This window comes from Vicugna pacos, chromosome 33 (genome assembly GCF_048564905.1).
Source record: "Vicugna pacos chromosome 33, VicPac4, whole genome shotgun sequence".
NCBI lineage: Eukaryota > Metazoa > Chordata > Mammalia > Artiodactyla > Camelidae > Vicugna > Vicugna pacos.
The window spans coordinates 11,294,569-11,318,375 of NC_133019.1; the positions used below are offsets into that span (position 1 = coordinate 11,294,569).

Consider the following 23,807-nt stretch of genomic DNA (forward strand, 5'->3'; position numbering starts at 1 on the left):
TTTGAAACAACTCCAAATTTTAAAAAGTTGGACAAGCAGAAAGAAGAACTTTCATAATTTTCATGACTATGGGAGCCAGCCTCCAAGGTGTCCCCTCCCCCTCCTCAGTCCTTACCTCCTGGTATTCATGACCTTGCGTAGTCCCCATCCACATTCAATAGTGCTGACCTGTATGAACAACAGGATATTGGTCAGTATGCTGAAGCCATAGGGTATGACTTTGAGACTATGTCATAAAAGACATTGCAGCTTCCACCTTGCTTCTTAGATTTCTCTAGGGGAAGCCAGCCACAATGCTTTGAGTACACGCAAGCACCCCTGTGGAGAGTCTGGAGAGTTGCATGTGATGAGGAACTGAGTCATCCTGCCAACAAGCAGCACCAACTTGGACTCATGTGGAATGCAAAAGAGGTCAGAGGCCTTTGCAGACTATAAATGATAGAGGCTGGAGAGTTGGTACAACCCTGGGCTAGAGCAGTGAAGGTGTATCGCTGGCCCTGCCAACTAAAAGAAAACTGCATCTCATGATCTTTTCTAAAACGTATAGAGCAAAAAGCACTAGCCATATCAATAGCAAACCAAGTGCCATGGGATACACTGATTTGCTTCAGCAAAGAAGTCACTCCTGGAACAACAGCTGCAATTGAGTCACCAAGTTTTGGATAATCTGTTGTCATTCTCCAAGTTTCGTCAGTCTTCTGAATTGAGTAGGCGGTTATGATAGTAATAACCACCTCTGTATCTTTCAAGAACTTGTTGGAGGCACTAATCTCTTCAATCCTTCCAGAAAATAGTAGGTGGACATAGTTCTAGTGACTTCCACTTGGCCTCTTCTATCATGATAACCTTTACTCCTTGGGTCAGGGAAACATCTACCAGTTGTCTAGTATATCCATGCAGATACCTACTGAGTATATCTAAACTGTAATATATACCTACCTATGTATTGTGGAACTGAGGCAATAATAATGGGATGGGTTCTGGAAACGACTGGGCTTGCTGTGAGATGAAGCCAAGCCAAAACTTCAAAGATCATCTGATCTCCCTAAGCCTCCACTTTGACAGTGGACCACAGTGGCATTTTGAGTCTCCAGGGGTTAGCATTGGTTCAGAGCCAAGATCCAGGAATCCCCTAAAAATCTGGTTATCTCCCCTTGCTAATGCACAGTCACCTTGCTAAATGGCTGCAGGTCCCTTTGGGGGTAAGGGTTCCTCTATGACTTTTTGGTCATAGAGTCGAGTCCTTCTTCAAGTGGTCCCAGTCTTACCTTTTTCCAGGGAGTCAGGGTTTATGAAGTGACTCCAATCTAAGAACTGGTTGAAGGGTTCTTACTCTATGTCGAAGTCAGACTTCTGTTCATTACAACTACAGCTTTTCCACTTACACAAACCAAGTAAGAATTCAGTAGGCTGCCTGTGCATTTCTGTCCTAGGGACACTGTGGTCAGTTAGCTGGTGCCAAAACTCTGTAGGCCAAACCGCTCTGATGTCTATCTTGGTTCTGCTGACCGTTATATAACCACACTAACTTGTCTTGGTTACTAAGTGCCTCCTCTTGGCTCCTGACACCCTGATATCCCATCGTTCCCATCACATTAATTCCAAGAGTTCATTTCAGTGATGCAGTTCCCACCACCTGGCCTTGCCTTTAGAGAGCAGCCACTTTAGAGCTCTTCAAGGGTGCTGGTGTAATTCTCACCAGTGCATTTCTCAAAACCCTGGTGCAGGGAGTGTCCTCTGGATCCTACCAAGGAATATTGTTCATTGGTTTTATGATATAAATCCAGTGTAGCATTCTGAATATCTTCCTCTTCAGTATTGGACATTGTGATATCTCAGCTTCATTCAGTGCAAGCCCTCTTTGGGTTTAATAGCGGACTATTAGAGCCATTCCCGGCCAACTTAAACTCAGAATTTCTGCTTAGGGCACCCATGTTAACCCACTCAGCTCAATTCAAAATTATGTTCCTTCCATCCTGACCTAATACCATTAGGATCCATTCTCATACGTGTTCTTTGGGTTTCTGTCTACATACATTGGCCTTTGAGGGTTCTTGATGAAAGGTGAAGGATATCATTTGTATTATTCTCGTAACTTTCAGTAAGGGTGAAATTATGTCAAAACAAAAAGTGAAACAATATATAAACTGACAAACTTTCAGTATTCTTTTGGTATTATGGTGCTTCCTCATGGGTCACATTGGGGCCTGCTGTTAGTTGATCAGGTCACAGATCTAACAGAGGTGATGGGGTTAGGTTCCCAGGAAGATTGAGCAGTCCCCGGCAAGGCAAATCCCTCAGGGGAGGTCATTACAGGTTCTTCAGGTAAGGGAAGATTAATTTAATTTTTATCGCTTAAGGACAGTCAGCAGAATTTAAAGTTAAGGTCTTTGGCTTCATCAGAATCTGTCCACATGTCCCCATCCTAAGATTTAGGATCTCTCTCCTTCCCAATCAATATCTTACTTTTAACATGAGACCCTGCTTGGTTATGAATTCAATTTGTATTGAAATTCAATTCCCTGCAAGTAGAAACTGAGGGATTGGTTATAAGAAATCTTGACCCTGAGGCTACAAGAGAGAAACATTTCTTTTAGGGCAGTCATGGAAGTTTTTTGGTCCCTTTCCTGGATCTTGAGCTGGGAGTTTGAAGGCCTAAGCTCATTATTTTCTTTCTCCAAATTCTCCATCATACTTAGAAGCAACTAACAAAGCTCACTATGCTCCTTTTTGTACTAAAACATTCTAGGACAGCAAATATTTGGTTACTCAAAGGATTGCCTTCTATAAGCATTGATCACAGTGACTACAGGCGAGAATTTAAGTGACTGTTTTGCCACCATGGAATACCAATGGCTCCTTTACACTGGCAATAATCATTAACACCCTCAAATTTAATAGATCAGAAAACCAAATCCAGATTCCCATCCTTAAGATTCTATTTTCCTGAGACCACAGCCAGCACCACTAAAGGTATCAGTCAGGGAAGCTGAACCACTGTGAATCTTGAGATAAGGAGTTTACTATGGGAATTAGAGCTCACACAGTTTTCGAAAGAGTTCGAGAAGTGAAAAGGCCAACAGAGAAGTCAGAGGATCAAAAAAGGTGTCACGGATATGGGAAGCCAAGCACATCTATCTGAGAGGGGACAGACTGTGACAAGAAAGCTCATGAAGCTGCCACCTCTGTGGATCCACCAGCAAGTGCCTGGGGGTGGTGCTGGGGTCCCTGTTGGTCAACAGGGTCAGCAGTTGGGAAGAAATTCTGGACACAAAAATGAGCACAGCAAAAACTGGCTCGAGCTCATTAACACTTGTTTCCAACCGTCACCGCACCTAACCACAATGACCTTCAGAGAATCATACTTGCTGCTTCATTTCTGCCTTCCAAATCTCATGCACAGTCCTCTTTTGACTAATTCTAACCTGAAACCCTCTGGGGAACAGGATTCTGGCAAGCATGTCTCCAGCTTAACCAAATTCTCACAGTACAAACCACCACAGTGATATGCAATGTGTGAACCTAGACCGGATCCCGGATTGGAAAAAACAACCCATGAAAGACATTTTGGGGTAACTAGGATGATTTTTGCATGGCGTAGTTATTAGATGATTAAAAAGGATTGATGTTCATTTTCGTGCTTGATAAAGGTGCCGTGGAATGTAAGGGAATATTGTTCTCAGGACTTAGGTGCTTAGATATTTAGAGGTGAGATTTCAAATGGTTTGGCATTTATTTCTCTTACTTATTAAGTGAAAATGGTGAAATGTTAACAGTTGCTGAACCTAGGTGTGGATCTGCAGGTGTTTCAGCTTTTCTGTATGTTTGAAATTTTTAGTAATAAAATAAAATGGAAAAGAAAAGACTGCTCTTGGTTATTATTTCCCCTGGAGGCTTTTTCTGCCCACCTTCTCCCTGCTCCTCCAAGTCGCTCATGTTCATTCTTTTACCCTGCAAGCACCCTAGACGGAACTCTGAGGCATTTATCACACAGTACTTTAATTTCTTGTTTTCTAGTCTCTCCCGCTATGAATTTTGAAGTCTTTAAAGGACACGGGTGTCTCTCATCTCTAACTCTCTAATGCTTCCTCCTATACCTGACGCAGAGCAGGTGCTCCATTCATCCTTGTTCAGTAAAAACAGAAGAGAGTCTAGTTGAGGAACTTCCTTCAGGGATACCACCTAAGTAGGGTTCAAGGGAATCTAAGAAAAGCAAGGTTTGGGGTTTTTAAAACTTTTGTTTCTAATTACAAAAGTAATACAAATAAAAATCATATAGAAGTAAAGTGAAAATGAAATTATTACTCCCTTCCTGTCTTATACGTATAATCCAACCCGGGAGTTAAGAGTTTAGAATGCATCTTTTTAGAACTATTTTTATACAATTATAAATACACACACACACACACACAGACACACACCCCAAATGTTTCGTGACTTACTTTTTTCTTTTAACCTAATAATCCACATCAGTGTATAAATAGATCTCCATCACTCTGTACACAGGATACATAGTAATTCGTTGTGTGTACGTGCACTTATTTGACTACCATGTTTGGATGTGCGTGTAGGTAGAAGAGCAGTTTCTACATGAAACCAATAGCCTAGACAAAAAGGAATTTGGCAACTCCAGTAATCAGAGGAGTAAGAATAGCTCAGCCTCAAGCTGTGGGTACACAGTCAGGGTAAACTGACAAGGAAGGGACTTTACCGAAGTCTCAGCTGACAGAAAGACTTGGCTTGTTTATTCAAGGAATGAAATAGCGGAGAAGAGAATGATCCAAGCGTGAAACTTAATTGAGCCAACTGACAAATGTGAGACTGTGTAAGGCCCTCATCTGCGGACACTGACACCTTCCCGCTGAATTCACGCAACCGGAGGGCCCTGAAGCGGCCAGTTGCAGACTGCACACAGCCACAGCCACCAGGGAACAAGTGAAAGTGGCAAGTGTATGGGCCTGGTTCATCTTGGAGGAGAAAGTCCCACAGGTTTCCCAGTGACGACAGAAAGTTACCCAAACAAGTGTTGATGAAATCCTACCAGAAGACTAATGTTTCGCAAGGGCTGTCCGGTCTCATCTATCCACATCCCCCACCCCACTACTTTCGCTTTCCCTATTCATTCCTCATGCACAGAAACGAGCCTGTTTTGCCCTGTAGCTCTCCCTCCTTTCTGACCGTCCTCACCCACCCTAACTATCCAATCTTATTTCCCTCTAAATTTTTAATGCCCACCTTGAGCTCCACTTAGCCTGTTACTGTGTCAGCAAAACAATGGACTGCATTGAGACTGTTAAAGTGGGTTGTACCATCTTGATGGTGTTTACCTATTCCAAAGCACAGCATGAACCCATCCAAGTCAATTACCTTCACCGCCATGTCATAAGAGTGTGTTCCTGGTGCTGTCTGCCGCGAACGGCAAGTATTCTTGTAAGTAAAATAAACACCAACAAGTTTAGATGCCTAATTTACTTTATAGAAATCCTGTGAGTGATGATCCAAGAAATGACAAATTTTGGAGGCAAAGTAAGTCTTTAAATTGGTAGTTTCGACCTGGGATTCTATGTAGTGCCAGGAAATCTGAATGTTCCACTATTCAAATACATACTACTCAATAGTGTTCGAGGTTGGTGTTTTTTAGCATTTGAATATTCACTGTGAGTTACAGTCACTTGTAAATACTTCAACAGAAGAAATGCAGAGGGGATATGCGAATGTTGTAAAATACAGTGACGTGAAATCAGAAACTGATCTAAAATCCGGATTTGCAAGAGTGATACCAATTTCAACAGTAAAACCAAAATCAGGGCAAGCAGACATAATATTTCCATTCTTAAAGGGGAAATGAGCTTGTAATAATCAACATGTACTCTAATGCCTAACTGATAGATGCTTTTGGATGTATTTTTAGCAATTAATTGACCTTAATGCAAATGAAAGAAATTTCTTTTATACCTAGAATATCTATCATGAAACAAAGATGAAGACTACTAGACAGTGACTGGAATATGTAAAATAGATAAACAAGTTTATACTATATAGCACAGGGAAATATATTCAATATCTTGTAGTAGTTCACTGTGAAAAAGAATATGAAAATGAATATATGTATATTCATGTATAACTGAAGAATTGTGCTGTACACCAGAAATTAACACAACGTAAACTGACTATGACTCAAAAAAAAAAAAAAAGACTACTAGACAGGGCAATTAATGCTTTGTATGTTTAAAATGTTCATTTGAAGAATGCTAACTTTTAAATACTAAACTTTCGTAGCATTATCTTTCACTTTTTAAAATGGTTTTTGTTTGGCATTAATTTTGTGGTAACTTTTAAAATTTTCAGTGTTTTCCATTATCAAATGTCTATATCTGGTAGAGATCATGTTTACAGGTTACTGAAATATATAATCTTGTCACAATATATTGGTTAAGAATAATGATAAATGTGTGTTTATTGTTATATTCTTTTTTATAGCAAACCTCTGAAATTTTTAGTGCAACCTTACCACTAAAAACTGATTCACTGTTTATTATTATGATTATTCATTACTATTTGAAACATGTAAATAAAGGGTTATGGAAAATATAGAATAACTTATAATATCAAGAATTCCTGGTAATTTCTACTCCTTATTCCCGAATCCTGAAGACTGGCTATAAATTGATAATTTTTGAAGCAGTTCATCTAGGCACATGAGAGGGTTCATAATACTCTTGTATCTGTTGTCATATAGTTTAAATTTTTCCATGATGAAAAGTAAAACAAAACTGGATCATGCTACATTCCTGCCTAAGCTTCTATGGCTTTCCAGTGCCCTTAGGATAAAAGCCAACTGCTTTTAAAGCTTGCATAATTTTGACCCTTTCAGCTCCCCAGCCCCAACTCATCTCACCCTCCCACCACTTTCTAGCAACACTAGCCTTTCAGTTCCTCAAACTCACCAAACACTTTCCTGACTCCAGAGTCTTGTCATGCTCTTTACTCTGCTTAGAACATTCTTCCTGTCCCTATTTCCCTGGCTCATTCCTACTCATCTTTAAATATGAGTTCCTCTGGGAGGCTGTGCTTGGACCAAACTCCCCTTCCTCCCACACCAAATTGAAATGAGTTTCCCTGTGATAATCTCACACAATTCCTTCATAGCCCTCAACACAATTTCTAGTTATATATTTGTACATCCCTTATTGGTTTAATGACTGTCTCCTTCACTGCATAGTAAGCACAGAGTGTGCCTGTTTTTCTCATTCGTATTTTGCCTGCACCCAGCACAATCCTTGGTACAAAAGAGGTCCACAGTGAATAACCGTTTATGCAATCTCAACTGTGTAAAGGAGGTAGATACTGTAACAATTAGGAAATAGAGCAAAATAGTTCTTAGTGACTACATGACAGTTCTCAGCGATCACCAAGTTTTTTGTATTGTTCGCAAACATCTTCTAGAATCTCACCCAAGACCAACATTGAGCATGCTGTTTGTTGTGTCTGGAGTCCACCTTCCTTCCTAACAGCTTTAATTAAATCTAAAACGACTCCAAGGTTGGCAGTTGAAGAAAATAAGTACAGAAGACCTATGAGACATAATAACCGATGGCAACGTGGGGTGTGGGCCGTATTTACCCAGAACTCCAACTCTGACTCTTGTCCTAAGATTTACTTTTTGGTGCAAATAAAAGATGACTTCGCTACAGATCCTACAGACTTTAAAAAGACAGCAATGGAATTATGAAAAACTTTATGCCAATAAAATTTAACAACTTAGATAAAATGGATAAATTTTTTGAAAGACAAATTATAACCAGTGAATCAAGAAGACATAAAATACCTGAATAGTCCTATATCAATCAAATAATTGAATTTGAAATGAAAAATCTTCCCTTAGGCCCCAGTAACTTCCTTGTTAACAAAAATCTTAGCAAATTGAATTCAGCAATATGTAAAAAGGAATACAGCATTCCTAGGGAGCCAAGAATGGTTTAACATTGAAGTCAACTAATGTCATTTACCACTTTAATAGAACAAAGGGTAAAAGCCGCATAATTATCTCAACAGATGCAGAAACAGCATTTGAACAAATTCAAGACAAATTTATAACAACAATGACAAAACTCTCACCAGAATTTTTTTTTTGTTGTTCGTAGCTTAACTTCCGTGTTTTTCACCGTGCACCAATGTTCTCCTTCTAAAGCCAATCCTGAAGGAGTCAGCACTCAACCTTAAACAAATATTTAGTGCCTATAATGGGTAAGGCAATGTTTTAGGAGCTGAGGATTCAGCTGTGAACAAGCAGATGACGTCCCTGCCTTACAGGGTTCACATTCACGGAAATAGGTTTGATTTTAGAGAGGAATCCTTTCTCTTTCATCCGACCCCTGCCACTTCTGAAAAACCTGCATGTGTGCCTGTCTTCAAAACTTCTTCTCTCCCCCGATTCTCCGTAATTTCTCACAGATTATGGGGCAAATAGTGACTACACCTACAAGTTCTTTCAGTGCCTTGGGAGGTAATTTATCTGGGCTCTGGAGTCTTGGGCTCCGGTAAAATATGCAAAGTCTCACTTATTATCTTTCTCACATCTTGGACTTCAATTCACATTTTACTCCTTTCTCCTTAAGTTACTGAAGGCAAGTTTGTGTACCTGATGCACTATGAGGCCAAACAAACTGAAAAGCAGGAGTTTGGAGCAGAGAGAGTTTTTTTGCAGGATCAAAGCAAGGAGGATCGGGCAGCTTACACCCAAGAAAACCAGGAACTCCTCCAAGGGTTTCAACAAAGCATATTTAAAGGCCATGTAAGGGAGGGGGGTTGCAGGGTGCGTGATCAGCTTGTGCACAGTTCTCTGACTGATTGATTTGGAGGTAACAGGGCGGTCAACACTATCAACCCTTAGGTGCCAGAAGGTCTGGGGGCCACGTGCTCATGATCATCAAGTAGTTAACTTCTCCCATTTGGTGGTGGGTTTAAGCATCTGAAAAACACAGGAAATACACATGAGATACTATTATCTGGTTATGTCAGAGAGGAGCTACTGCAGAGGGTATGGGGGAGGGGTCTGACCCTGGAAGAGCCCACATAGTACCTTTCGGTTACAATTACCCCCCTTTTTTTTTTTTTTTTGATGTACCTCAATCTTGAGGAGGACAGGTGTTGGAAAAGAAAGGGAATAATGTTTTTGGACAGAGAAGTTAACCATAAACATGGCAGAGGAACCCAGTTTTAGGGGGCCTTGGTTTTAATCCCCAATCCTATTTCATCCTCCCCTAAATCTTTCAGGGAATGAGGTGATGGCCACTCTGGCTGTCTCCTGCTGAAAAGGGGCATAGTCTTGCCTCAATCTGGAGGATGGACACCAAGCTGAAAATACTCCCAAGTTTCAAGTCATGGATCTGAGTCTTGTATGATTAAGATCCCCATCCCTTAGTCCTCCCTTTTGGTGCCAACAGACCCAGGTAGAGGTAGTTGGAGGAGGGACAACCAGAACTTTAATAGACAGAATAGACCTCATTCCCCATTCCCAGAGGAATTCAGGAGAATCAACCTGAAAACCAGTCTGGACCTGGTAATTTAGGGGAGACCTATAGCCAGGTAGCCAGTTGTTTACTTTTCTCTAAGTAAGTTTTAACTTCTAATGTGGTATTAAGACACATAATAGAAGCTATTGGCCATTACACATCTCCTTTTTTTCTGCTAACATCTGATCTAAAATAATTTTGTTGTCTAAAAATTTAATAAAGAGGAGACCTTGAAGCCATAAGGTTGCAGCTGCCAGCAGACACTACTTTGAGAATGGTTGGTGGTCTCCCGAGTATGACACAGCTCAGAAAAATGAGACTTCTCAACAACACAAGGACTTGTCTGAAATCACACGAGTGACCACCTAGTTTTACCTTGAATGTCTGAATCACAGCTACTCTATGTTGACTTTCAAATGCATTCCCCTCCTCAAGGCTAAAGCAGATGTACATTGCATGTCCAAAAAGCCATAAAATAGCCCGCTTTGGCCAGTAAAGTTTAAGTTAAACTATGTATAAGCCAGAATGGCTTCCCCATACTTTGATATGTGCAGATTTTTCCGTCATTTCCCCTTTGGATTGCAAATCTTTTAGTAGAAAGCATTGGTGATCAAAATATCCATCCCTCGATGCTGGGGTGATGGCTCCTCCCCCAGGGTCAGATCATGTCCCTCGGTACTAGACTTTCTTGTATTTGCTTAGTTATCCACATTGGGGGAAAACTAATCAGATATCATGAACAGGTTCAGAGGTATGTTAATGGTGAAACACGTTATAGGTCACACATTTTATCACTTATACCCAGTTGTTACACAAGCATTGTACATGGGCTTTTAGCAATAAACATAGACAAAGCATTGCTATACATCATGAGTAGTTGCATTCTGGGACAACTCTATTAGAGAATTCTCTTTCTATCCTAAACATTGGGGGCAACAGTGTGGTTGGAAGTAAAACAATAACTTTCAATATTGATAGAGAGACAAACATCTGATGGGCAATTCAATTAGAAAATGTGGATTAAAATCCAGTAATATTTCCAACAAAACCAAAAAATTACAACCATATTCACCAGTTTACTCAATTCTATGTAATTAATCCTATTACTTAACAGTTTTACAAAATCAGAGTTTTCATTCAACTTTTTAAGTATCTTATATCTCACCCTATTCTGCAGTATGATTTAAACGAAACCTGTACTTGTCAAAAAGTCCTTTTGTGAATCTTATTGAAGATGGAGCAGTCTTGAAAAGCATCAATTTAACTGTCTATGAATAACAAAAGACTTAAAAATGTGAGGTTAAAGATCTGGTTACAACATTTTTGACAAAGAAGCTTAATCAAGTCGCTGTAGCAAACAACATTTTAAGATAACTAGACTGGAACTAGAGTTATGACTAGAACAACTGGAATTATGACTGCTACCATCATACCAGGACTTAGCTTAAGCTTTCAGAAACCTTATATAATTTCCAGAATGTCTATATTAATAACATTTATCCATACCATATACCCTGAGGAGGCTTATCACTCACTTGACAATGCCATGTCATTTAACATACCAACCAATCCTAGTTAAATATTAAATATTTTTCTCTGAGATGTCTCAGGGCTCCTCTGAAGTATCCCAAAGTTAGCTGAAGTCAAAAGAACTTTGATGAGAATTTGATGGGAAGTTTGTCAACAACATCAAAAAGTTTCACACAACCTGTTGTCAGAAGCATCTGTTATCACAAGCAAGTAATTTTGTTCTCTCAACAGAGAGGAAGCAAATCCAGTCCTGCACCAATCTTCCTTTAATAACAAACTCCATTTACCTACCTAAATTTAATCTAATCCCAGAGTGACCACGCACCAAGCTCCTTTTTTAGGGCTCCCTTTCTACAGACTTCCTGCAACTTTCTGAATCCATATTAGTTTCTCCTTCATTTTTTTTTCCCCCATCTAGAAACAACCAGCTTTAGGACAAAAAAACTTTTTAACTCAAAACATATAACCTTCTTTCCTGCTGCTTACTGAAATGTGTCATTATTTTTAGTAGCTTTAATGACATATTTAAATTAGAATCCTCAACTCTTACAAACTTTCATTTCTAGTGAAAACAAAGTAAGCAACTATGAACTGTCTTTTACATTAGCATTTTGTAGATTGACGAACATAAATACCAATAATAATTTCTTAAAACGTGCTTTTTATAGATAATATCTCAGTATGGCAATAGACATATTTCATAACTGTCCTAAACACCTTTAATTTCTCTGTAAAGGGAAGTCAAGTTCAGTAAACAATGTTCCAGTATCTTTGGGAATGACCTAGCTATTCAGCAAATTTCCTTCTTTTAACTTAAGTTAGTATAATTAAAATTTCAAGTGACCGAATTTCTGGAGAGATCAATTTTAAGTAGACATTCCTAAAATAGCATTATTTCCAAAGAGTTCACCCAAAAGCTCTTATGTTATTTGCATTTAATTTACTTATAAGGATTTTATCATACCAAATTCACTTTTTTTCTTTCTAACAAACTGCAGCAGAAACAACATGAACCTACTGACCTTCAGTAAACCTAGGTACAATAAAAGACATGTCTGTATTGATTATACCAACAAGCTTAAGCTAGATTTAATATCAGATATTAGTTTAATATTGAATACCTACTAGATCACGTTATGAAGGAAAAGCCGGACTGGGCCTACTCGCAAATCTAAGTGTAACGAGTGTCGGATTACTGATCTGCGTTCTGCTGGGCTAACTCGTAAATCTAAGTTAATAAGTGTCGGTTTGCTGATTCCCTGTTCATGTTTTTTTTTTGCTAGCCAGCTGGATTTTCAAAGAGACATATCTGGCCTTGAAATGTTGGTTTGCTGCTTCCCTGCCTCTACTTTTGTGATAATGATGCTGCTAAAGCTGTTTCATGCCTATTGGCTGAACACCCCAAGCTTATAATTAACACTATAAAACCTCATGCACACGTCTTGGAGGTGCTCAGAGCTTCGGAGCAGAAGCCCCTCTGAGCTCTCCCGCGTAATAAATCTCCAACCCTCTGAATGATGCTTGTTTCTTGCTGGCCTATCATTTCCGTAACAACATGAGCCTGAAATGTGTGGTCTAGCTTCTTTTGCACTTAGAAGTATCTAATTTGTAAATGCTTACTTTTAAGTCAATTAAATAGAGCTCTTTTACATGTTAATTTTTATGTAAAGACAGACAGAACCAGACATCTCAGTTTTTCCACCTGAGTTAAAAAAAAAATTTATTTTCCTTGAGAGCTCAGGTAGAGCATTTACATCTCAAAGGCACAGGAAGAGAAATGCAAATTTGTCCGTTAACAGTTTATACAAAACCCAATCAGCCTGGTATTTTCAGGTTTTTTTTTTTTTTTCCAGTTCCCAAATATCCAGTTCAGTTTAAAGAAATAACAGTAATAGACAATAATATATATATATATATATATATATCATCCACTCACATTCACACACCTCGCTTTCAGCAAAACTAGGAAGAGAGAATAGAATTTGGTACCAAGGTACCAAGTCACACACACACAAACACACACACACACACACCCCCAAGATAAAAGCAAAAGGCCCACTCTGATGTAACAGCAGATCCATGAGGGCCATTGTTCTCCAGATCACAGGCAGTACTGAGGCCACACAGTGTTGCTATAAAAATATCATTTTCTTTCACTTATGGGAGCATAACTGAAGATCTCCCAGTTTTGCACAATGTACTCTAGGAGGACTATCTATAAGATGGAACAGAGCTCTGATCATTCATACTTAATTATTCACAGCTGATGTTACCAAGTATCAAGCAAATAACAATTCAAAATAAACTCTCAGGGTCACAGTTTTGTAGCCTTGAAAGGGAAATTCCTAACCAATGCCCCGTCAATCCAAAAGGGGAGAACCCCAACCAGTGTCCCATCAGAGATGAAGCTGAATGAAAGACCAAAGCCAGAAAGGGAAAATCCTGACCGACCCTCCTGCCACAGGTGAGGCCTGCACAATAGGGACGGATACCCTGGTCATCACATGTGAGCCCGTTATTTACCAAAGACATCTCAACCGGCCAGTGCAAGTACTGATACACACACATACAAGCAACAAACATGGTCCCATGAACAAAAGATCAGATGAGGTGTAGCCCCAAAATTCCACTTCCACTCCCAGATGGAGGCTTCCAAACAGATTGACCCAGCTCTCAAAAGAGAACAGACACAGAGTGGCTCTCAGTAAGCCCAGAATGGCTCACTCCCTGCAAGGGAAGGATCCCAGATGGTGCGGCTAGAATTTTCCCATCCTGCGCAAGCCAGAGTGGCTCACCCCAGAACCATACACACAAAACACAAACAACAAAGAAGCTACTATCACACAGAGGAGGTGCAGTTTAAAAATTCCACTTCCACTTCCAGATGGAGGCCTCCAAACAGATGGGCCCAGCTCCCCAAAAGAGAAAGGACCCAGGGTGGGTTGTGATAAGCCCAGAGCTGCTCACTTCCCAGTGGGAATGAGCCCAGATGGAGTGGAGAGAATTCTCAGCCTTTGCAAGCTAGAGGCACTCACCCGCAGGCGACACTGAATGTGGACCGTTGCTCTAGACATTTCTTGGCTCCAAACAGCCTTGTGCCACTGGGCGACTGATGCCTGTCAGGAAAAGTCCCTCCCAGTTCCCCTGAGTAAAGTGAGCTCCAGCAGCTGCTGGGACGCAGGGAAGGGTCTGCCCCTGGCTGGTGTTGCCCTGCCAAGGACACAGACTCCCTCACTGGCTTCACCAAAATTGTTACCAAAGGCAAGTTCATGTGCCCGCTGCAACAGGAGGCCAAGCAAACTGAAATGTTGGTGTCTGGAGTAGAGAAAGGTTTTGCAGGGCCAAGTAAGGAGGATGGGCAGCTCACATCCAAAAAAATCCCAAACTCCTCCAAGGGTATCAGTAAAGCATATTTAAAAGCCAGGTAAGGGAGGGGGTTGTCGCAGGATATGTGATCAGCTTGTGCACAATATTCTAATTGGTTGATGTGGAGGTAACAGGGTGGTTAACACTATCAACCCCTAGGTACCAGAAGGTCTGCGGGCCACATGCTCATGATCATCAAGTAGTTAATTCCTCCCATTTGGTGGTGGGTTTTAGCATCTGAAAAACTCAGAAAATATACATGAGATACTATTATCTGGGTACATCAGAGAGGAGCTGCAGCAGAGGATATGGGGGAGGGGTCTGACCCTGGAAGCCCCCACACAGCCTTGCTCGATTACAATTTAGTGGGGCACTAACCAGGAGAGACAGGATTTTCTCTGTCACTTGGAAATCTGGAACTCTATGCCTGAGCACTAGTTAATAATTATCTCTTGCCCTAAATGTTTTTTTAAAAAACAGCTTTATTGCAGTATGATTCATATACCATTTAAAGTGTTCTTCTGTTTAAAATGTATAATTCAGTGCTTTTTATTATATTTACAGGAATGTGCAACCATTATGACAAGGTAATTTTAGAACATTTTCATCACCTCTTAAAGAAAGCCCATACCTATTAGCTATCAATCCTAAATACTTTTAAAGAAACTTTATTACTGGCATTAGCTGGATTTCTCAAGCCTCAGTCTAGCGATGGTCTTCCTCTTTAGCTTCAGTCTCCCTAGAACTGCTCCTATGTCTGGTGCACACATTCTATGATATGTATCTTTGAACTTGCCCTTCTTCTGCTTTCTTCTCTTAGGATCATAGTGAACACAACATCCATCCCATCTTCCCCACTTAGGTAGAAGCAGGCATATTTGTGTTAGAACAGGCAGATAGACTAGATATGAGCAGAGAAAAGCGGCAGGGGCCAAATGAAGGGAGACCATATATCTTGTGAACAATGGGGGTCCTTGGGCAGACAAAGAAAAGCAGGAATCTCCAGACTGATAAGAAACCACACATTCTGATTTGACAAGTATCCTGGAGGCAAAGAAAGGTGGGATAAGGCAGGAATCGCTGGTGTCCTAATGTAACCTTTTGCTCATTATGCCCTCATTACAATAAAATTAGCTTTTCACATAAGAAGTACTCATCATGCACCAGTGCCAGGATACTTTTGATCAAGACTGAATAAGGACATACTACTCAGCCATAAAGAGGAATGAAATAATGCCATTTGCAGCAACACTGAGGGACCTAGAGATTACCATACTAAGTGAAGTAAGTCAGACAGAGAAAGACAAATATCATATATCACTTATATGTGGAATCTAAAAAAAGACACAAATGAACTTATTTACAAAGCAAAAACAGACTCACAAACATAGAAAACAAACTTATGGTTACCAAAGGGGAAAGGGGGAAGAGGGATAAATTAGGAGTTTGGGATTAGCAGACACAGACTACTATATACAAATAGATAAACAACAAGGTCCTACTGTATAGCACAGAGAAGTATATTCAATAGCTTGTAATACCCTATAATGAAAAGGAATATATATGTATAACTGAACCACTATGTTGTACACCAGAAACAATCGCAACATTGTAAATCACATAGACAGACAGACAGACAGACATACATATTCGAAGCAAAAAAAAAAAAACAAAGACTAAATAAGACAAAAATCCCTCCTCCCTTCAGGAAGATGAATCTGGAATGAAAATCCAGGAACTCCAACCCCAAAGCCATTCTTCCCCAGTGAATATTCCATCCATCATCTTTACACTTCATATAACCAGCTTACCAGAGAAACAGCACAGCTACTCACCCAAGTCTGCCCACTCGTCCCTCGAGAGCATCATGTAACTTAATAGATTGTCATGTTACTTTCTTGACCTCCATGTCTCATCTCTGAATTCTTTCTATGAGGAGACAAGAAGTTACTCTCTGGTGACAGTTGGAGTTCCAGCTCCTGGGGAAGGAAGATTCTAACTAAACTGCACTTGAAGTGTTTAATTCCTCTATGCTTCTCAGTTAAATGAGCCAATAAATTTCCTTTATTTCCTAAATTATTCTTTAAGCCAGTTTGAGTTGAATTTTTTTTATTTCTATTATATTGATTATGGGATCCTACTCAGGATTCACTTTTTTTTTTCTTTTTTCGGTGGGGTGGAAGGTAATCAGGTTTTACTTATTTATTTATTTTTTAGAAGAGGTACTGGGGATTGAACCCAGGACCTCGTGCATGCTAGGCATGCACCCTACCACTTGAGCTCCCCCCTCACTTATTATTTTTTAACAGCTTTATTAAAATATAATTTACATATGTACAATCCATCTATTTAATGTGTACACCCAAATCAATGGATTTTAGTATATTCAGAGTTGTGCAGAGTTGAGTCCATCACTAAAATCAATTTTAGAATATTTTCATCACCCCCAAACAGAAAGCCTGAAAAAAAAGAAATTAAAGAAACTCTGTACCCATTACCACACTCCATTTCTTCTTCTGACCTCCTGAACTATAAGATAATAAATTTGTATTCTTCTAAGCCATTAAGTTTGTGGTGATTTAATTATGGCAGCAATAGGAAATGAATAAACAAGTTAGAACAAATGACATTAGTGTATCTTCTTTGAGAAATATCTGTTCAAATCTTTGCCTATTTTCCAATTGATTTACTTATCTTTTTATTGTTAATTGTAAGGATTCTTTATATAGTCTGGATACAAGTCCTTTCCCAGATATATGATTTGTGAATATTTCCCCACATTCTGTGAGATTGTCTTAATTTTCTTGGTCATATTCCTTGAAGAACAAAAATATTTAATTTTCATGAAGTCTAATTTATATATTTTGTCCTTTGTTGTTCATGTTTTTGGTGTATATTTTAAAAGGATTTATCTAACCTAAAGTCATGAAGATTTGCTCCTATGTTTTCTCGTAAGATTTTATAGTTTTAGATTTATATTTAGGTCTATGATCAAGTTTAGTTAACTTTTGTGCATGGTGTGTAAGGAAGGGGTCCAATTCGATTCTTTCACATGTGGATATCCAATTGTCCCAGCACTGTTTATTTAAAAGAATATTCTTTCCCCATTGAATTGTCTTAGCACCTTGTTGAAAATCAATTGACCATAAAGGTAACAATTTATTTCTGGACTCTGCCATCTGTTCCATCTATATGTCTTTCTTTATATCAGTACTACCCAGTCTTGATTACTGTAGTCACTTATTATTTTTAAATACACTTTTTGTTATATAGACAATGTATTTTCATTATAGAAAATTAGAGGGAAAATAGAAGAAGAAAAAAATTCCAGATGCTTCCAATACCCCAAGACATCCACTGTTAATAAATTAGTATATTTTATCCCTTCCTTGTTTCTATGTTTTTGGGTTTTATTTTTTTAACATATCTGAGATTATAATGTATATACAATTTTCTATGTTGTTCTTTTTACTTAACACTGAAATAAAAGCATTTCCCCATGTTACTAGAAACTATACAAAGCATCTTTTCTAATGATTGCATTAATATTCTATTGTGAGAATATATTGAAATTTATTTAACCAGTCTCTTATTTTTTTGATACCTAAGATGCTTCCTTTTTTTCAGTCTTATATATATATATGTATATATCACTGTATCTTTGTGAATAACTCTTTGTATATATTTTGGATAATTTTTAGGATAATTTAACAGGAAAATAATTGATATGCATCACCAGACTATTTCTCTAAAAGCAGTATCAATTTGCCTCACCACTAGCAGGGCATAAGAATAGCCATTGCACTGCACGCTTGCCAGCACTGGATATTCATTTTTTTCTTTTCCTTTTTTAACTTTTGCAGGTTTTGATAGATGAAAAAATGGTACCTGGTTTTAAAAATTTGCATCTTTTTTGTTATTAGTGAAGTTGAACATTTTCCCACGTGTCTTTTAGCCCTGCATGTTTCCTCTTTTGTGAACCGTTCATGTCCATTTACTCTCAGGTGGGGGTCCTTGACCAATTCTGGCTAAGTCCTCTGGATCCTAGCTTTCCTATCATTAACTAACTCTTAACACACTTGGGTCATTCACTCAACACATACAGAAAGAGACTTTCCAAATAGAGTATTTTTAAAACAATTTTTATTGAGTTATAGTCACTTTACAATGTTGTGCCAAATTCCAGTGTAGAGTACAATTTTTCAGTTATACATGAACATACATATATTCACTGTCACATTTTTTTTTTCACTGTGAGCTGAGAATATTAATATATAGGTATCTGGAAAGGGGCTGTTCTTCAGAAAGTGGAAAGATTGAAAAAATGGGGTCAGAGTAAAACTATCCATTTCTAAAACGGCAATTGGCCCTCCCTGACCAGCTCTAATAGCCAGAAAATCTGACAAATGTGGCCTTGGGCAAAGCACTAAGGCTTGAGACTTTCCATACTTAAAAATCTCCAAGTTTAAGTTCTCAATATCACTTATAACCTTCAAAGTAAGCTCCTTAGGACTGTGATAAAGATCTAAGTGGTCTTGTACTTGGAAAAGATTTGGTGTGGAGGGTGCCACAAAAGTGACGTGAAGCCATGAATCTCTTTATGCCCAAGACAGGAAAAGAAAGACAGCAGATAAACTGTCTTAGGACAGGTATGAGTTAGACACCGGTAAGGACTAGCCTACTGTCAGCCGTGTGAGCCTCTGGAATTGATCATTGTGAAAATCTGCACGGGCTACCTCGGTTACTCTGTAGGGAAAAAAAAGAAAGAAAGAAAGAAAGAAAGAATTCCTTGCTAACACTGTCTGTCATGGGCCTGATGCAAGGGAGAATGGGATGGGCTAATTTGGATTCCAGCTGGTCTGTGGAAGGTGAGAGTATGACCTCAGAGGGCAGTGACATCATCACATCATCCAGCCATCTCTGAATAAGACCAGCCCATTAACATGCAGGAATTCTGGGCGTGAGTGGGAATCCCACAGAAGTCACACTACAAGGTGAAGGTTAAGGGGGGAATACCAGACCGGAACCTGACATTTCATTCTGCTTCCCTGGCAGGACTTTTTCAAAGAAACAAGAACTGAAATGCAGCTTGAACTGGCATGCAAAGCAGGCCGCTATTTCAGTCTGAATCATGCGTAGGGGCCGCAGCGGGCCATCTGAAACCGAAGGGCGAAAGAAAACCCATCACCAAGGCAGGAGCTGCACATGATGAAAAGTGGAAACCGTCTGGGCGACTGGACAGTTCCAAGCATTAGCTACGCTGGGAGCCGGGCCAGGAAGCAGAATTTTACAGCATTTCCTTCCTGGCTAGAGCCATGCAACAGTGATATTCTCTCTCTCTCCCCTCCTCCCCAGGATTCCTGCAGTCCCCTGGTCTGCCGCAGGACTGCAGGATAGCGGGTCTCTTAGCACGGTTTTACCTTCTACTGCAGAGTTGCCACGTCACCTGGTGCTCTTCCCCTCCCCCAGCCCAGCCCAGGGTCACAGCAGCCTGCGGTGTTCCCAAGGAGCTGGCATCTCTCAGGTCCAGAGGGCAGAATAGTGGCTAAGGTGGCCAGCCATGTCATCTGTAAGCCAGAGTGTTTGTGCTTTCTACAGCCCGGTGATGCAGGGATCTGCCAACGATTCTCAAATTTGTTCTCCTTTCCTGGGCCTTCAAGAAGTGAATAGCTATCCTGAAAACAAAGCAAAGAAAGCTCTGATGGGGAAAAAGTTTCAGGCTTCCTTCTTGAAGTATCTGTTCTTCCTTTTTGTCTGCTAAGTCATCCTCCTTCCTTCCTCAGACTCCTGTTTATCTCCCCTTCTGGAAAAGCCTTCCTCACCCTAGCTAAGATCTCACTCAGGCTCCTTTTCATCTCTCCTAGGATCATCCAAAAAGAATTTTTCATTCAAGGTTTAATTTCTTCCTAACCAGGGAAGCTGAAAGTGTCAGAGAAGTGAACTGATTTTACTGTTAGCTTAAGTTACACATATGTCTTCAGTAGATAGTTGACACCAACTGCAAAAACATCACATTGTACTTGAAAGTTGCCAATTTTAATTTTTAAATTATTTATGCACATGTCATTATTGAAATCCCAGGATCTCGATTTTTCAATGGAAGTATAGTTGGCTTACAATGAGTTAGTTTCTAGTGTACAGCATAGTGACTCAGTTATACCTATATATCCTTTTTCATATTCTTTTTCATTGTAGGTTATTATAAGCTATTGAATATAGTTTCCTGTGCTATACAGTAGGACCTTGTTGTTTATCTATTTTATATATAGTAGTTAGTATCTGCTAATCCCAAACTCCTAATTTATCCCTCCCAGGATTTTAATTTAGACTTCAGGCTATACCACTTACTATTTGTGACCTTGAACAATTCATTTCACTTCTTTGAACTGCCTTATCATATGAAATGAAGATCATAATAGCATGCCTCATAAGGCTTTTCAGAGGATTATGTACATGAGCCCCTCATTCTCACCCATGAACAGTGAAGAGAGTCGCATCACTGCGTGTGGACATGTTCTTTCCTATGCTCTCTCTCTGCACCTCTGCTTTTTGACCATGATATCTATGAGGGTGGAGAAAGGCCTGGATTGTTGATTTTGAGACACAGGATTCATATCTGCATAATGAACCAAGCATGCTATGTCAGGCCATGATACATAGTCGTGAATTTTAGGAAAAGCATCCATTTATTTATTTGTTTATTCACCCAAACATTTACAGAACATCTGTTATGTCTGAGGCTACCATGTTGAAAAATGTACAAGTTCTCTTTCCACCCAAGCTTATAGTTCAATTATTTAACGTAAAGTAATAACAAGGCAATTTAATTAATATTCATTGGAAAACATTTCAACTATGTAAGAGAACATTGTGTTTTATTAAACAAAACCAGAGCCTTCAAAGCTTAGCTCTTGAATATCTAGATGGGAAGAACTGACTGACCAGAGTCCTGATTTTGTCCCGGATTCCCCTCCCTCAGGCTTCCTATGTCTTTGCTGTTTCCTTTCTAACCCTCTGGCCCAAGCACAGATTTTAAAACTTTTGTTTACAGATGAAGTGTGTCAGAGTTCTCAACAAAGTATTTTACTAAAAAATAAGGAAGAACAAAAAGACATTCTTGACAGCAATATGAAACACTGTCATGACTTTGGAAAGTTGTTTGCCAGTATTTACTAAAGCTGATCATAATTAGATATACATAGTGACCCAGCAAGTTTCTTCCTAGGAATGTACCCAATGTGCATTTTGTGGGTATATTTTTTTCACTAAAACTATATACTAGGATGACAGTAGCAGTACTATCTGTAATAGGCAAATATTGGAAACAACCTAAATGTTGGAAAAAACCATTTGCAATAAAATAGACAAATTAGGATATCTTTACACTACGGAATACTGCACAGCACAGCAAGGAACAAGCTACAGATGTGGGTGACCAATGAGTGAATCTCAGCAACACAGTGTTGAGGGAGGGAAACCAGACATAAAAGGAGATGTGCTGTCTGGTTCTACTCACCTAAAGTTCCAAAGCAGTCAAGATAGTGACTGTCATTGGAGCTAGTGACTAAACGTGGCACAGGGACTCCTGGCGGGGCTGGTAATATTCTATCTCATTGATTTGGGTTCTGGTTACACGGGTGAAAATTCACTAACGATTTGTGCACTCTTCTATATGTATAGCATACATCCATAAAATGTTTTAAGGAAAATGGTATAGAACAGCCCGATTTCCTGATCATTCTACAGTCAACTCACCTCATGGGCTTCGTTTGAATGATCTGTAACCCACTCAAACTGGGCAAGAACCCAAGAGCTTTGCATATGTTCCTGTTTCCCCTGTCCCCGAATGCTTATTGGGACCAGGTGTGGTCTTATTTCCCACTAGGCAAGAACTAATGTCTAGACAGTTGTGTCCCTTGGTGGCTTAGCTCACCACCTTCCTGGGTCTCCTAGCCAGTTCCTGTCTCACAACCAAGGGATTTTCCCAACCCCAGAAAATTGGTAGGACTATGGTGAGTGATTCAGTGAATAGGCATATCTTTTGAGTGAGATCCCAGCTCCTGTATCTAAGAATGGCTATGCCCCTAATATGAACCCAATAATAAAACAATCCTTTAACAAAACAATAATTATTGCATTCATACCATAATTTCTCCCCACCTTTAGGAAATATGCTTCATGAGGACAGCAATTTTGTTTTATTCACTGTCTTATTTTATTTCACTCACGTCATGCCCTAGTACCTAAAACTGTCGCTGGCACATAATAGAAACTCAATAAAAATGTTCTGAATGAAATAATTGTTCTCAAAGAAAAGTAGCATACAAAGAAGATAAGAATGTGTATTCTAGAATCAGATTGCTTAGGCTGAAACTCCAGCTCCACATTGGCCGGCTATGAGATGTTAGACAATTATTTATTCTATCCGTGCTTCAGTTTTCTCATCTGTAAAATGGAGACAGTACTAGGATATCTTCCTCTTAGAGTTACTATGAAGTTTAAAGAACACATATAAAGATAATGTATGGAATAGTTTGGTGGCCATGATGTCAAAAGTGGGCTTGTCCCACCTCTTCAGAATGCAAGAAAATTGAAGTCTTCTGACCAACTGTGCAACATACAATCAAATAAGTGGATAAAAGAAATGTTAATAAAAACAAAATAAAGGAAATGAAGGAAACTTTAAAAAATATTAAAATTCAAGATCCTGCCAAGATCTGTTTGCATGAATAGACAAACTTATTCTAAAATTTATATGGGAAGGCAAAGGAGCTAGAATAGGTAAAACAATTTTGAAAAAGAAGAGTAAAGTGGGAGGAATCACTCTGTCTCGTGTTAATGCTCATGACATAGCTACTGACTCACTATAAATTACAGGAGTCAAGAGACTACGAACTGATAGACACATAGCTCAATGGAACAGTCCAGAGAACCCAGGAAGAGACTCACACAACCATGCCCAACTGAATTTTCACAAAGGGACAAAAGCAATTTAACAGAAGAAGGACAGTCTTTGTAGTAAATGGTGCTGGAGAAATTAGGCATCCATAGGCAAAAGAAAGAAAGAAAAACAACTTTGACCTAAAGCTCACATTTTATTTTATTTTTTTAACTTTTTTTTATTGATTTATAATCATTTTACAATGTTGTTAAATCTCACATTTTATCCAAAGGTAATTCAAAATGAATCATGAATTTAAATGTAAATATGAAAAAAAAAAGTCAATCACTGTGTGATTTCGTTTATATGACATCCCTGAAATGACAAAACTGTAGAGACGAAGGAGTGATTGGTGGTTGTTCAGGAATCTATAATTATTTCAAAATAAAAAGTTTTTAAAAGTGTAAAACACCTCTCATAGCGCGTGATACATAGCAAGTGCTCAATGAACATTA

The 23,807-nt window shown here is 39.1% G+C and overlaps 1 long non-coding RNA gene across 1 annotated transcript in view; it reads right to left on the reverse strand.

Moving 5' to 3' along the window:
- LOC140691096 (uncharacterized) overlaps nt 1-14,133 on the reverse strand; it is a 30,246-nt gene extending 16,113 nt beyond the window's left edge. Inside the window, exons 1-2 of the long non-coding RNA XR_012066556.1 lie at nt 14,081-14,133; nt 116-168 (exon numbers count right to left, since the gene is read on the reverse strand). This is a non-coding gene — a long non-coding RNA (uncharacterized lncRNA). The remainder of the gene's footprint in view (nt 1-115; nt 169-14,080) is intronic.
- Between the last annotated feature and the right edge of the window lie 9,674 nt (nt 14,134-23,807).